Here is a 14,431-nt window from a genome sequence, read left to right on the forward strand (position 1 = left end):
ATACAATATATCCATTAAGGATTTCATTATTCTTGGGTCATTCACCATGTGAACCTGGAGTCCTTCCGTACCGCTATTAAGCAGGGAGTTTTAATTTGTTTGTCTTCTTTATTTTCAGAATGGTGTGTCTCTGACTTGCACTGTATTTTCACCCATAAACTTTCTGAAATTCATAGATCTACAAAACCTGTTTATACCACCAATATTTCTGTAGATACCGCAAACCGATTTACTAACATAATTGTCTTGCTGAGCTGAACATTGAAATGTTAATAAATATACACTTATACTTGTGTCAATGTAACTTGGTTAAATTAAACTAAACCGAGCTGGCATTATGAGTGAATTTGATCATGCATGCTGATTAGCTATAGTCTTAGGCAGGAACTACATATTTTATTGTACCTAAGTACTTTGTGCTTAATCAATAATAATTACCCATATCATATGTCAGTGGATTCACCCAAAATAACTATAAATATGTATGCTTGGATTAAGGAGGAAGTTCTTTTCCTGTAGCTATGGGTACAGTCATTGCTATGACTTCTATTTTTATATACAAGTGAGCAAAAACTACATGTAGGTATTTTCCCTGTATAACAAAAGGAGTATCATAAACTCCATGCCCTTTTTTATGAAGCTGTATTTCCTTTCTGGTATTCAAATACAAGAATGTTTTCAATGGGGTCTTAGTATCTGAAAAATGGAAGAACTGGAAATGTTATTGAATTTGTAAATAATTATTAAGGGGCTGTAAAGGTCTAGAGGAGTTGTATGTAAGGACAATTAGAGATTCTTTCCCATGGAGCAAGGACACATATAACAATTGGTGAGTAAAGATTAAGGAGGACAGGATTAGGTTTTTTTGCTTGGCACAAGAGCAGCATGAAATGAAAGTAATTTGAAGAAAGAGCAAGACCAAAGAAGAAATCATAAACTCAGATCAAAAGCAGACTAGAGAGTCCAATTTAAAAAAAAACAAAACAAAACAAAACAAAAAACCAAACAAAACTAAAAACCAGAAAATGGATGGCAAAAATATGCCTGAAAGGAGAACTAAATGCATAGCTACTGGTATTTCTCATTGCATTGAATATATGATAGATTTAAGTTTAAAACTTTGAGTAAGTGTTTTTCTCTAATTTTTTTTTCTGTTGGAGGGGAGTATATGGGCTTTGAAGAAGACTCAATGACTAGTTGTGAATTACCTGTATAAATTGGGGATTCAAGATGACAGTTACAATTAAGAACAGAGGACAATGGGTTATGTATGCTAAACTACAATTAGTGCTAAGCAGAAGCCTTAATTTCTTGTTCATACACAGAACTTAATGATTTTGAAATGTGTCGTCTTCAACAGAGCTCAAAACACAATTTCATTATGTTCGTTACAGGATGGGAATTTTCAAAGCTCTAGTTTAAAAACTTAACAGTGATTCTTTTGAGCTTTTGCAATACAAAATGAAATTGACATTTTCAATATGAAATGAATTCAATATGTGAGAACATTGGATGTTTAATTTTGCACAAAAAAATCTTGATCAGCATATTTTGGTTTTAAAATATTTCAACCTAATGGTTTACTGTTTTCACCTTTTAATCCTATTGGCCGTATTTATTCTTACTTGCACTAAGTTGGGTAAAAGAAAGAAAAGGAGAGGGAGATCAGGTGATTGCAAAAAAACCCCAAACACGGCCCTCTAGCCATGCCTGCCCCACCCCAAACCAGATCAAAAGAAGTGTCTCAGAGTAGATCTAGTTTCAGAGGAGAAAAGGGAGGAAAGTGACGTGCTAGGGAGTGGGGTATGAGGAATCCCCTGGATGTTTCATATGTATCCAATTTTTTCACTCATCACCACTGAGAGGCAGATCACCTAGGTGTGACTGCTTCTCCTTCCTGCGATGGCAACTTCCCAGTACTTTGAGGGAGGTAACGTTGAGGCACAGCTCTGTTCTGCCTGCGGTAGTGTTGCTACAAATAGTATTTGGAAGAAAAGGAACTCTGAATTGTCTCCTGCTGTAACCAGCTCTCCACTACTCACTGCTGCTAACCCCCATTGTGGAGCACCTGATCTGATTGTTTCTTTGGTTTAACCCATGCCATGATGCCATAAATGACTGAAACTAGGAGAACAGCAAGAAAGCAGATATCAAGAGGAGGAGTTGATTTTGTGGAATGTAGCAAGTGGGCATTTGCTACACAGCTACACATTGTGTGGGCTTGGGAATACTTCAAGAGCTGGAATACCAAACTACAGCAACAGAGAGTAAGTTTCCTTTAGTGGCAAACCGAGGTGATAGCCCTGGTTCTGTGCACTAAGAAGGGAGAGCAAAGGAATGTGCCTGAACATTCAGCATGTTAGTTGTTGTAAGTTTAAGTTGTGAGATCTTTTTCTCTGCTGCTGTTTGTGCTTGGCTTGTATCGTGACTGTCCTGTCTTCAAGCTGGATGTAGCATGTTTTTGTTTTATGTCAAATGAGGCACCTATCATATTATAATGTCACGAACATTGTTTTTCTTCAACCCTTGAAAGTCAAAACGTGGTAGCATAGATAGCTGTAATAAGTTAGTAATAAATGTGACACGAAAGAATTTTCTCATTTCACAGTATTTATAGGAAAAACAATGTTTTATGTGTTTCATATACCTCCTCCCATCTTCTTTTCCACTCCTAAGCAGATCTAATGCATGAAAATTTTTTTTAGTAGTGCCCTCAGTTCTTTATTTCCAGTTACAACTATTGGTCTCTTGTTAGTAGCTTTTTTTCATATTTAGGTTGAGGGCCTCACAAAACCTCTCTGCATCCTCTGTGAATGACACCATCATGCTGTCGTTTGTTTTAACTCATCAAACCTAGGCTAAATCTGAGTTTGGGGAATCTTTTTTCCAGCCCTTTAAGGATGGTCTTTCTTCTCTGTCAGACGATTATATTTTTCGTCCAGGTTTTCCATGGACCATCTCTTTATTAGAAAATCTTTTTCTTTTGCCTTGATAAATGCAGTCTTGCCATGCTCATTATCTAGTCAAAGTGCTACTCTACTGTAAATATCAGTTTCCAAACTTACTCCTTTAGTATTTTCAATTTCCTCCTTCAGTTTAAAGCAATAAAGATAAGCTATCTGTCTTTATTTTCAAGGCCCATCAAGACTACTTCTACCTGATATCTCTCCTTCAGTATCAAGAGGTTGACTCTGGTTTTGATCAACATATGATGCCAGCTTCCATCATTCGGTCGTTAAATTTTCAGATCACACTGGATATTTTCTCTCCAGCTGCCTCTCATGTATTGGTTGACTTTTTCATAAACAAAACTGTTTACTGTCTCCCTTTAAATATCTTCTTAAAAGTTTTATGTACCGTGAAGCTTAAAACAATCCAACTAGACAGTAGTTATATTGCAGGTATATTAATGCCAACGGTTATCACAGTAGTACCGTATCGTTGCATTTGTACTCTGCCATAATTTCTCCGTTGTCTCTTTATGTGGAATTCAAGCACATCTGCTTTTGTTGTGTGTTTATTTATGGCCCACCATAATGAGAAGTGGTCCAGGGTGAGGGCTCCCAAGATTTATGGTAATACAAATAAATAATAATGAATACCCACTGGATACTGCAGTGTAGCTGTTGGATTCTGCTGTGCCTAATGTCACATCATATTTAATGCAGAAAGAAGGTGCTCCAACTAGAGGCCTCACAAAAGGGAAAGAAGCGAGTTGCAGCCAACAGATAAAATGCTAGCCCCAGAGGCCTTCTCAACTGTCAAACCCAAGTCAATAGCCCCTGGCATTGTGTCCTCAAAGCATCCCTCTCTTCTCTTCTCCACAGCAGTAAGAACAGACTCTCCCTTCTCATAGAAGAAAGTAAATGCAAATATTAAAAAGTTCTGCAGTGTGTGCAAGAGGTTAAAGGACTTTTTATACTTCCATAGTGCCCTTCCGCTCCTTAGTGCATTCCCTTCCTGACACAGCATCTCTTGGTACAGAAATCTTGAATAACTACAGGCAGTTGCTCCAGCCATGCTGTTTGTCAGTCCTTTTTCAAATGCCATCTGATCTCTGTTGAGAAGGGACCTACACTAGTTTTGATTTGGTATCTTGGTACATATTGCTATCTCGTAGTGCTCCGTTTCCTTTGTGCCTTGAAGGTAATGATTCTTCAGAAGAGTGGTAAGCATGAATTCCTTCAGGAATTCCCCAGGTATGTCACCCTCTTGCTGGAAGTGGGTCTGCATGTATCCCTTTTCTTTCTTTCAAAGGGGCGCTGAAATGTCAGTGTATAGATTAGAGACAGATGGTAGAATGTTTAGTGTCTAGCTGATACAGAGATGGTAGATTGGACTATGCAGACACACGACACTGCATATACCAAAGAAAATATAGTCAAATAAGTTAATTTTATCAGAATAAACCACAAACCATAATTACAAATGGTTCTATGTCTGAATAGGAAAAGTCTAGTAAGAGCTCTGGGCTAGTTGATGGGATGGAGACAGTGACTGTGGGAGACTGGAGAGGCTGTACAACGCGAAAGCTTGATCATAACAAGAGTTCTCAGTTATCTATATATAGACTGGATAAACTTAACATTAGGCCACATTAGGCCATCATGCACAGCCTGTATTTTTAAGTATCATCAAGTACTACTTTTTGAGCAAACCAGCTAGAGAATCCATAAGAGGGGGGACAGCCCTTGATTTAGTCTAGATTAGCACACAAGAAGTGACTATAGAAGAACGGTTCAGTAGCGCTCTCTCACGTCATACTCAAGTTTCTCATTCTTGTAAGAGAGAAAAAGATTAAAATAAAAAAAGTCCAGTATTGTTTAAAAAAGAATTGCATAGAAATGAAAATACAGTTTAAATAAATATTAAAGGAGACATGAGGACTTCGCTTTCTGACTCTAACTCAATTGAATAAGAATTGTCCAACACAACTGAACAGTAAAGGAAGTTGCTAGAAATAAATGGAGGTTTTCAAAAAGTGAAATCCAAGCAAGCAAAGCAGAAAAGAGCACAGTTCTGGCAAGTTAAATGTAGATCTATTATAAGGCAGAAAAAAAAGATTTTGAATGCAACAGGCTAAAATCCTAAAAACCAAAACCCTTTTTTTTTTTTTCAAGTGTAAATTTTGCTAATAGGGAGGTGAGTTCAATAGATAATTGCGGATAAAGAAAATATTTAAAGACAAAGCCATCACAGAAAGAAACAAATGAACATTTTGCATTGGCAAGTTTTATTACAGGGCCATTAAGGACATCCCCACATAAAAGTTGTTCTTTATAGGGAATATTTCAGATTTGAAATATCAGTAAAAGATTTTGTAACAAATTAATTGAATAAACATAAACAGATTTCCAGATAGCATGTTGTTCATTCAGTAGTCCTAGAGAAATTCATAAATGAAATTGGTGAGCCATGAACTGTGTTGTATAATCTATCACTTAAATTAGCCTTGATAACAGAGGAATGGAGAGTAACAAATGTGACACGAGTTTTAAAAAGGGCTCTAGGGATGATCGTGGACTAATGGACTAATAAGTCTGACTACCATGACAGACAAAATGCCAGTGAATGTGATAAAGAATATAATTAATAGGAACATGGACAGGTGTAATAGGCAACCATCACCTTGGCTTTTGTACAAGGTAGTTTTGTCTTAGAGCTTTGCTAGTTATTTGAAGGAGTCAACAGATACACAGGAAAGGGTGACCCAAAAGTTTTAAAAAAGCTCTGTAACCAAAGACTGTTAACAAAATGAAGTACTGAGTTACTTAGAATTCTTTGTAGATTAGTAAAGGGTTACAAGAAAAGGAACAGTATAGCAACTAATGGGCAGTTTTAACAATGCCACCTCACAAAGATTTGTACTGTCACCTTTGCTGGTCCACCTGTTCCTAAATGGTCTGAAAAAGTGCAGTGATGAAGACTGCAGATGATAAAAGGAAAATATTCAGTTGGAGTCAGACCTAATGTTGACCCTGAAGAGTTGCAGAAGGATCTCACAGCAGGACCTGTGGTGATCCGGGAGCCATGGCTGTCACACAGGCCAGATACGTTGACCCCGCTGTTCAGCCATATCTATCAGCCGAGAGAGGCAGTGGCTGCTGGATTACAGCAGCCGTCACCCCGTAAGCTGTGAGCTCAGCAGGCTGTGACCAGTCCTGCCGCTCGGGAAGGCAGGGGCTTGTAGCTGTTCTTCCTAACCACAGCAGGGGCTGCAAGTTGAAGAGAAGATTCTTCCTCCCTGTTTCTCAGGGTTTCATAGCCCTGACAAGCTTAAAGTACAGGTTCTGATCCTGGAGTTCCTGCCTGTCACAGGGGTGGAATATCACCGTTAAACTGATAGGTAGTATCTTGCTGCTGTGAGAAGCCAGGGCTCTCAAGCCATCTTACTGGTGTTCGCATGGATTTTTAGCAGCTCCTGCTAATTTGCTAAAGTCATTCTGGAGGGAGTTGTTGCTAGCAAGAAGTGGCAAAATAGTATTTGAAACAGAGAAGTTTGTAGTCCTCATTGATAAATTTTCAAACATGAATCAAATGTAACCTGGTCTCATTTTACTAAATCTGCAGATATTTTTTTATCCTCTGCTTTTGTTTGTTCCTTTATCTGGCAGTAGCAATATTATGGATGGGCAGATCAGTTTTACTTCTGTTGTTTGCAAACCTGTGGGCAATGGAGAATGCCAGTTTGCCTCTACTGCAGAAAGCTAAAAGCAGTAGCAGGCCCTAAAATTAATCCCAGGGGAAATCAGATAAAGAAGGAGAAATGTTTCACATAGCAACCAGAAGGTCTGGAGGGAGGGATGGAGTAGAAGACATCATTGTACCTTTGAAACAGCTGGAACGGTTTCCAAGCTGTGGTCCACACAACCCCCTACAAGGCTATGGTAAGTTGAACAGCTGTTTGGCTAAACCATAGTTAACAGTGTTTTAAATACTCTTTCCAATTAAAAGCTTGATCAGATGGGTGTGTGGTGTTTTTTGAAAAATGTTAAGGGCTGATAATGATCTGTTGTTCCAAAAATATAGGAACCACTGTTCTGGAGTATATGAAAAGGTAGAGAGCACTCCCCACTTTCTCAGCTTTAGATAGGTTGCATGCCTCCCCACCAGAAGCAACATGGAGAGGTTCCCAGAAAGGAGCCACGAAGAGCAGTCTGGTAGCATTAACCCTTCTGTCTGTCCCCCACAGCCTCCCCAGTAACAGAATTGTGGGGGTCTTAATCATTCCGTTGTCCTTGAGTATCACTGAAAGTCTTTGCTACCCCTGCTTTTAATATATACTCATGACTAGCAGATTTAGTTTTCTGAGAAGTGAGTATAGTTTTTCAAGTCTTGGGTCCTCGTCAGACAAAGATTAAGCTTGTCAACTCCACCAGATTAAAAAGTGTATATCCATCTCTTTGAATTAATACCTGGTTTTTCATTGCCAGAAAAACAGATTGTAAAATTTTCTATTCTGTCATTATTAACAGATGTAAACTTTCCTTACAAGTATTAGCATGTCTTATTACAATATCTGTTTATTAATTTTAATAAAACCCCAATCCTATTTGACCAACTTCTTTTAATTTATGTCAGCCCCCCAAATGGTAATTTTACATTGTAAAAATCTTCTTTGTCCTCATATCAGGTCTCTCATTACTTTTTTTTTCCTACTGAAAATTTTCCAGAATCATAAACTATTTGTATTATCAGTGCTTTTAGTTGCCCTTGACATAGATTACTTCCCATTGTCCTGAGTACCATACAAGCACATCCATAAGTAATTTGTAGAGATGATGTCTTTTCCAACATACTGCGCATCTTTATGCTAGGAATTATGGTGGTGTTGAATTTGAGAAATACCAAATTATAAGTCTTATTCAAATGGTATAAATATGTTTATCCTGAAGAAATTGGTTGTCTAATCTAAAATTACTGTAGGGTATTTTATAAAGTTTAGACAAAATACTGGAAACAAACGTTATTGACAATAGTGTTTTAAAAGGAACTAAAGAAACTTGGTAGGCGAGCATGCTCTGTGTAACCTTTTTCTGTTCCATATTTCTTGTGTGTTTTGATACATATATGGAAAATGAGGGGGTTTGTGAATGTTTTTATATTATCTTGCTAAATACCTGTTGGTAACTTCTATGATTCTGAAGTTGTCTTTCTTCAGGCTTAAGCTACTAGCTGAATATGAGATCGAGGGGAACCTTTGCCTTGTATCAGACAGGGACATGTAAGGGAGGAGAGAGTGACTTCTGCTGTAGTGCGGAAAACAGTTATTTCCTGGTGTCATCTGTGAGTGACGGGAGAGAGGGATTCATGAGCCTAGGGAAGGCGTATGGGTACAGAAGCAGTGATGGGTAGGACTGGGGATGCGTGTATGTGAACGAAGAATTGGGAACAGGGGTCAGAACAGGGTTTCTGTAAGAGTTTGAGATGATCTCTCCAGCTGGATAAATATATTTGGGTCAGTTGGAAGTCACTTTACCACAGAACATGGCTACAGCTCTCTGTCTGAATCTAGCTCACTCCACACTTGCCCTAGCTACGCCCTTCCCTGTGTCTTCTGGACCCACAGCTTCTTCTCTAGTTCCTGCACATGAGCCTTTTAAGTGGAAAACCTGCCTTCTTGCTTACTCCAGGAACAGTTACGCGCAAAGGTACAAATGGTCCCACAAAACCCACCCATCTAAAGCTTCTCTTCCGTCCCACTATACTTTCTTCTGCCTCCTGCCTATGGGGTTCTGCACTGCAGGTACGGACAGACAAATGAATCATAAAATAGAATCAGAATCATTTAGGTTGGAAAAGAGCCTTAAGATCATCGAGTCCAACCGTACACCTAACACTACCAAGTCCACCATTAAACCATGTCCCTAAGTTCCACATCTACCTGTCTTTAAATACCTCCAGGGATGGGGACTCAACCACTTCCCTGGGCAGCCTGTTCCAGTGTTTTACAACCCTTTTCATGAAGAAATTTTTCCTAATATCCAACCTAGATCTGCCCTGGTGCAACTTGAGACCATTTCCTCTTGTCCCATTACTTGTTACTAGGGAGAAGAGACCGACCCCCATCTCGCTACAACCTCCTTTCAGGTAGTTGTAGAGAGCAATAAGGTCTGCCCTCAGCCTCCTCTTCTCCAGGCTGAACAGCCCTAGTTCCCTCAGCCGCTCCTCATAAGACTTGTGCTCTAGACCCTTCACCAACTTCATTGCCCTTCTCTGGACACGCTCCAGCACCTCGATGTCCTTCTTGTAGTGAGGGGCCCAAAACTGAACGCAGTATTTGAGGTGCGGCCTCACCAGTGCTGAGTAAAAGGGGACTCAAATGACATGCTGTGGAAGTGCTGGGTGCAAAATAGTATCATGCCTCTCCTTTCCAACATACAGTTTGCACCTTCTCCAAGTGGGACATGTCCCATCATTTGAAATCTCCTTATCATAGATGAATTATTTTGTTCTTTTCCCCCTCTTCATGTAGTACTCATTAGAATATGATGATTTTTTTCCACATGATGAATTACGATTTTTTAGATAACGTTTGTCTTACTAAACAGCAGAAAAAATCTCAGATTTCTAAAGCCTGGTCCCTTTGGTTTGCATTTTTCTGTGATCTATGACCTTCCTAAAAATAAATAAATTAATTATTCCAGTGGATGATCGCACCTACTGGTGATAAGTTAAATCTTACTGATAGGATGGTTGCTTTTCTTCATTATTATTTTGCAGTTCCCTTAAAAGTTGTTCATGAAGACTAAAGAGTCTGCAGAAGGATTGAAAGCCGATGTCTTAGGGCATGTCCCTAAATGCAAGGGTTTTTATAAATGCAGGGTTTTTTTGGCACAGATCTTTTCATAAGTCTTAAGCTTTTATTTAACAGTTTTCCTTCTTAATATATGATTGCATACTTATGTCTCTGACTAAACTAAGCTAGCCCAGAACCATGATTGCTGTAAAAGTTTCAAATTCAGTAATTAATTAATAAGCCTTTCAGCTCCTGACAATACAAATAGGTTAGGTAGCAAGATCACTCTAACAATAAGAAAATAAAGCATACTTTTTTTTTTTTTTGTTAGAAGGTACATTTTAATGGAAAACTATTTTGGTGTTTCCTTCTTGGGCAGCTTTTATAGTGGATATAGAGATCAGTCTTCTAATTAGTCAACATTGGTCCCTAAAAATTGGCTCTACTCTTGTTGCTTGTCATATGTCGTTTTATCTTTAAAGACTGCAGGAGTTCATGATTACTGAGAGCTAACACCTTGAAGTTTTGGCCCTATCCTCTACAAAGTAACTTATACTGAGCTGACTTTCTGTTATCAAGTCAGTGAAACATCAAATGTTGATACTATGTGTGAAACAACATTTGATATAATGGCTGTTAAGTTACTTGAAAAAAATCTTGTAAAGATGGATTTCGTGTTCAGAAGAGCTGGCATCTAAAAATGTGTGTCATGGATACAGGTAATAAATGTTTATGAATTGCTACAGGAGAAAAATATTTACGTTTGTGTACAATATGCTAGTCTTAACTCCAGCTATTTTTATCTCATTCTAAATATCATAAGCTGGTTACAAAGTATTTAAAGACATGAATCATTTCATTTGTTGAAGCATTCAGTGTGCATCATTTAAAATGGCTACTGAAGGAGAGAAGTGGACATGTGCTTCTCATAACAGCTAAGCATAAAAATAAGGTATCAGAGGTAATAATATAATTCCAAATCGGTAAAAATCGTTGTTATGTTTTGCTGTATGAGCAGAGCTCTTCACAGAATGATGATCTCATTCTAAGACTACAGTTATCTAAATAGATTTTCATTGCTAAACTTTATTCTGGTGATTTTATATCTTTATTGGAAATGAGAGAACACAAACACTTAAATTTTAAGTCATTGATCTTCAGCCATGCTAAAAGCTTTCAGGACTTGGTATTTAACCCCAGGACTGGATCCATAGCCCTTTTAAATTTTGGAATTTCAGAAATTGTGCAGGTGAGTAGGAAAAAGCAAATGCGAAAGGAAGAAACTGAAATGGAGAGGAGGAAATTATTTTCCGTTACAGAAGGAAGGGAAGGATGAAAAACAATGTAATGAGCATAGGAGAAATAATAGGGTGAAAAGGGAGGAGTCAGGTAAGTATTTACACTAATATTTTGTATTTAGTGCTCAGGCATGTTATGCTTTGTGCTTGCATAGAAAACAGATTGAGGCTTCAGCTTTCTGACTAACTGCTGTGCTGAGCTATACTTTACTCTCTGTGCATTTTTGCTTTAGCACAGTTACTTCTAAGGAAGGCTTTAAATTGACTTTCAGAGCCAACCTGAATCACAAAATGCATTATCCTCCTAGAAAATGATGACTGCCCCAATGTTTTGTCTTCCTAAGTTAGCTCTTAAAAAACCCACTATTAGACATCAAAAAATCAAAACCAGTTTTTTATATACATTTCTGTGTTAGTTCCAGTCACTAGCATTTGGGGCAGGGCACAGGCAGGTGGGCAGGCAATAACACTTAGGAGTGGCAAAATTTGTATGCAAAACCTAATTGTATTGATGCTGAAATTGAAAATTGAAACTGGTAATTAATCGTTATTCAACACGACTAGGCAAAGTCAATTAATTCATAACCAAATGTATCTGTAGAACAATGGATTACTTACATTGGCTTTCATTACAGGTTAGACATCAGTGTCTGGATTTCATCCATACGCTGTAATAAAATAAAATAAATTAGGAAATTGGCAAAAAAAGTTTAATTCAGTAATTTGTTCATTTATGTGCTTAGTTACTGCATGATTCCCATAAGTATATATGGTATTAGAGCGGAGTAAATGTTTAGGGAAATTATGTACTTTTTAAACTGAGCAATTAACTAATATTTATATAGCGACTATAACTGGTCTTCATGAATTACCATGCTAAAAATTTGTTTATTTTTAAATACAGAGATAGGGACCTCCCATTTTCTTATATTCACTTGCTGGTATGTATAAAACGCCTTAACTGTCCACCTGAGCAACGCTTTAGTGTAACTGAGCCCTGAGCTGATGTACAGCAGAGTAGCATCCCCTCTAAAACTGCCCCATTGCTGACTGGGGACAGAAAGAGTGAAAATGGGGGGAGCCGTGAGAGGCCTCATGGTGCCAATTCACAAATAATTCTGGAGTGGTAACATCTGCTTTTTTGGAAGGTAGTGTATTAATTTCTGCTGATAGAGAGAGAGAGGTCTGCATAAGAATTGCGCTATAAATTGCTGTGTGATAGGGTTCCCTTTCCTGTGCAGTGTCTGCATCACTGGGCAGCAGTTTTTAAGGGCGCCCAGTGAAAATACAAATACTGAAAAACTGACATAGCTGTACTCTTTATGTTCGTTCTAAAAGGAAGGTGAAATTAAATGCAGGTACAACTTTTAGAAATTCTAAATAAGAAACTTCATGCTGTATTTTATAAATAGCCCTTACCGTTATGTTGTTTTGCATTAGTGTTACACTATTTTATGTTACATGACTCTAGAATTGTTTAGATTGTATAAATTCTTCAGTGCAAAATCACATTTCAAGTGCACCAATATTTAGATTTTAAAGATGTCTTTTTAACTGCATTGTAACTGACAACTCTGTTGTCCTCATGTAATAGGCAGTATCAGGATGACCGTGTTCTGCAGTAGTCACTAATGGGAGACCATTGTATGCATAGGTCTCCAATGAGGTATGAGTTGCACAGTCCCAGGACTATGTCTCTCAGACTTTCCGTACTAAAAAGAAAGTGCAGAACTGTCTCTTTGGTGTATATTCCAGCCCCCTGATCAGTGCCCAGGAGGAAAGCTCCCTTTCCCATCCTCTTCTTTGGTTATTTATGCTTCGGTACTGCGGTTGTGTAAGAGCAGAACCTTGGTTTTGTGTCTGGGCTGGCAAGCTGGTGAAGGTGGTATGAAGAGGTTGTCCCCGCAGACCTGCCCCACGCTGAAGCTTTCTGCACAGAGACTGGGCTATATACCAACTTTAAAACCAGCCCTTCACCCGTGACTCTTGCATTTAATTATAGTTCATTTAAAATACCATTATAATGTAAGTATCCATGACCATGACATAGGATTTCAGCATTTTTTCGCAACAGTATTTACTGTATTTAGTAACAAATTACTGAAATATCAGCAGTGCCATTTTAACTACCAGTTAAATGTCATATTTCCTGAATCAGGTCTTAATGTTGGGAATACAGAATCCCAGTGATGTCAAGCTTTGATTTTTACTTACAGCAGATAAACTTAGAGCCCCAGTAGTACATAATTAGTCCTAATAGAAAAGCAAACTTTCTTTTATGTGGGTCAGACTTCGCTTTCGTGCTCAGTATGGTGAACACGAATAATGTTCAGTAATAAAAAAATATTATGCAGCACAAACCTATTACATGTTCTGTGCAGATGAAAGTCATTAGTAAATTTTCTTTGTTCAGAGTAAAGGAAGTTGAAAATAGCTGTTTCTCATATTATTTTAATCCATATGTTGTTATCCATAAGTATTCAGCTTAAAGATATGCTGCTAGGGTCACAAATACCTAGTGAACTTCACAAAATTAATTAAATTTCAAATATGTGATTCAGAGTCTAAGATTCAGACCTTAGGATGGGATGAATCGCCCTCTGGAGGTGCCCATTTCAGTCTACTGACTTCACAGGAATCCTGCTTTGAACTGACTAGCTCAAACTAAAAGTTACGTGAGTGGCCTGTCACCTTAAGAGAGGAATAACTGAGCATTTCATACCATACTAGGGCTTTTCTGTAGTTCTCTTTCTTTTTAAGAATGGCTGCCTTATTCCTCACCTTTTCTGTCAGTGTTGTTCTTGTACTCTTTCTAAAATGAATAAGCACAATTGTTACTGTTGCTATTTCCTGTGTGTTTTGTTTTTTCCTGTCCTTTTCGATCTTGTTATCTTATCTTTTCCTGTTTTTTTTTCTTTTTCCTGACTCTTTTTAGCTAGCAGCTCTTCTGAAGCTTTTCACTTGCTACCTCTCTGACCATCCTACTTTCCATGTTGAGAGTATTGCCCTAACTTCTGATGTGGAAGATTGCTGACCCTTTCCTTTGATGCTGAAACTAGTATTTTCTGTGAGAGATAGTACTGTAGTGAAGACATAGAAAAAGAAGAAAATGGCACTCCTTAATTTTTATGGTTTTGAACAGTCAAGAAGTATTGTTCTTCCTTCATATAAAATGTGCTGGTTTCCTAATGTACTTGTAATTTAAAGATGTTTGTAGAAATGTAAAATCATATGTGAAGAATATAAAATCCATATTAAAGACATATAAATTTAACAAAATATAGCATTAGTCTTTATTTTAAAAATTGAGTCCTACATGGCTCACTTGCAAAAGGTGGGATAGATTTTAAAAGCTGTGTACTGGTAAAGTCTGACTTATTAAAAGGTGAAATTA

General features: G+C 37.8%; 1 protein-coding gene and 1 long non-coding RNA gene across 9 annotated transcripts in view; one reads left to right on the plus strand and one right to left on the minus strand.

Annotated features, from left to right (window-relative positions):
- Window positions 1-14,431, minus strand: part of LOC148055894 (uncharacterized) — a 79,965-nt gene that overhangs the window by 39,763 nt on the left and 25,771 nt on the right. For all 5 annotated transcript variants that reach the window (XR_015704481.1, XR_015704483.1, XR_015704484.1 and 2 more), the window contains one exon: window positions 11,656-11,705. This is a non-coding gene — a long non-coding RNA (uncharacterized LOC148055894). The remainder of the gene's footprint in view (window positions 1-11,655; window positions 11,706-14,431) is intronic.
- LOC104010889 (uncharacterized) overlaps window positions 1-14,431 on the plus strand; it is a 106,395-nt gene that overhangs the window by 10,894 nt on the left and 81,070 nt on the right. The window lies entirely within an intron of this gene.

This window comes from Nipponia nippon, unplaced genomic scaffold (genome assembly GCF_047370975.1).
Source record: "Nipponia nippon isolate SJK-2023a ecotype South Korea unplaced genomic scaffold, ASM4737097v1 scaffold_2, whole genome shotgun sequence".
Lineage (NCBI taxonomy): Eukaryota > Metazoa > Chordata > Aves > Pelecaniformes > Threskiornithidae > Nipponia > Nipponia nippon.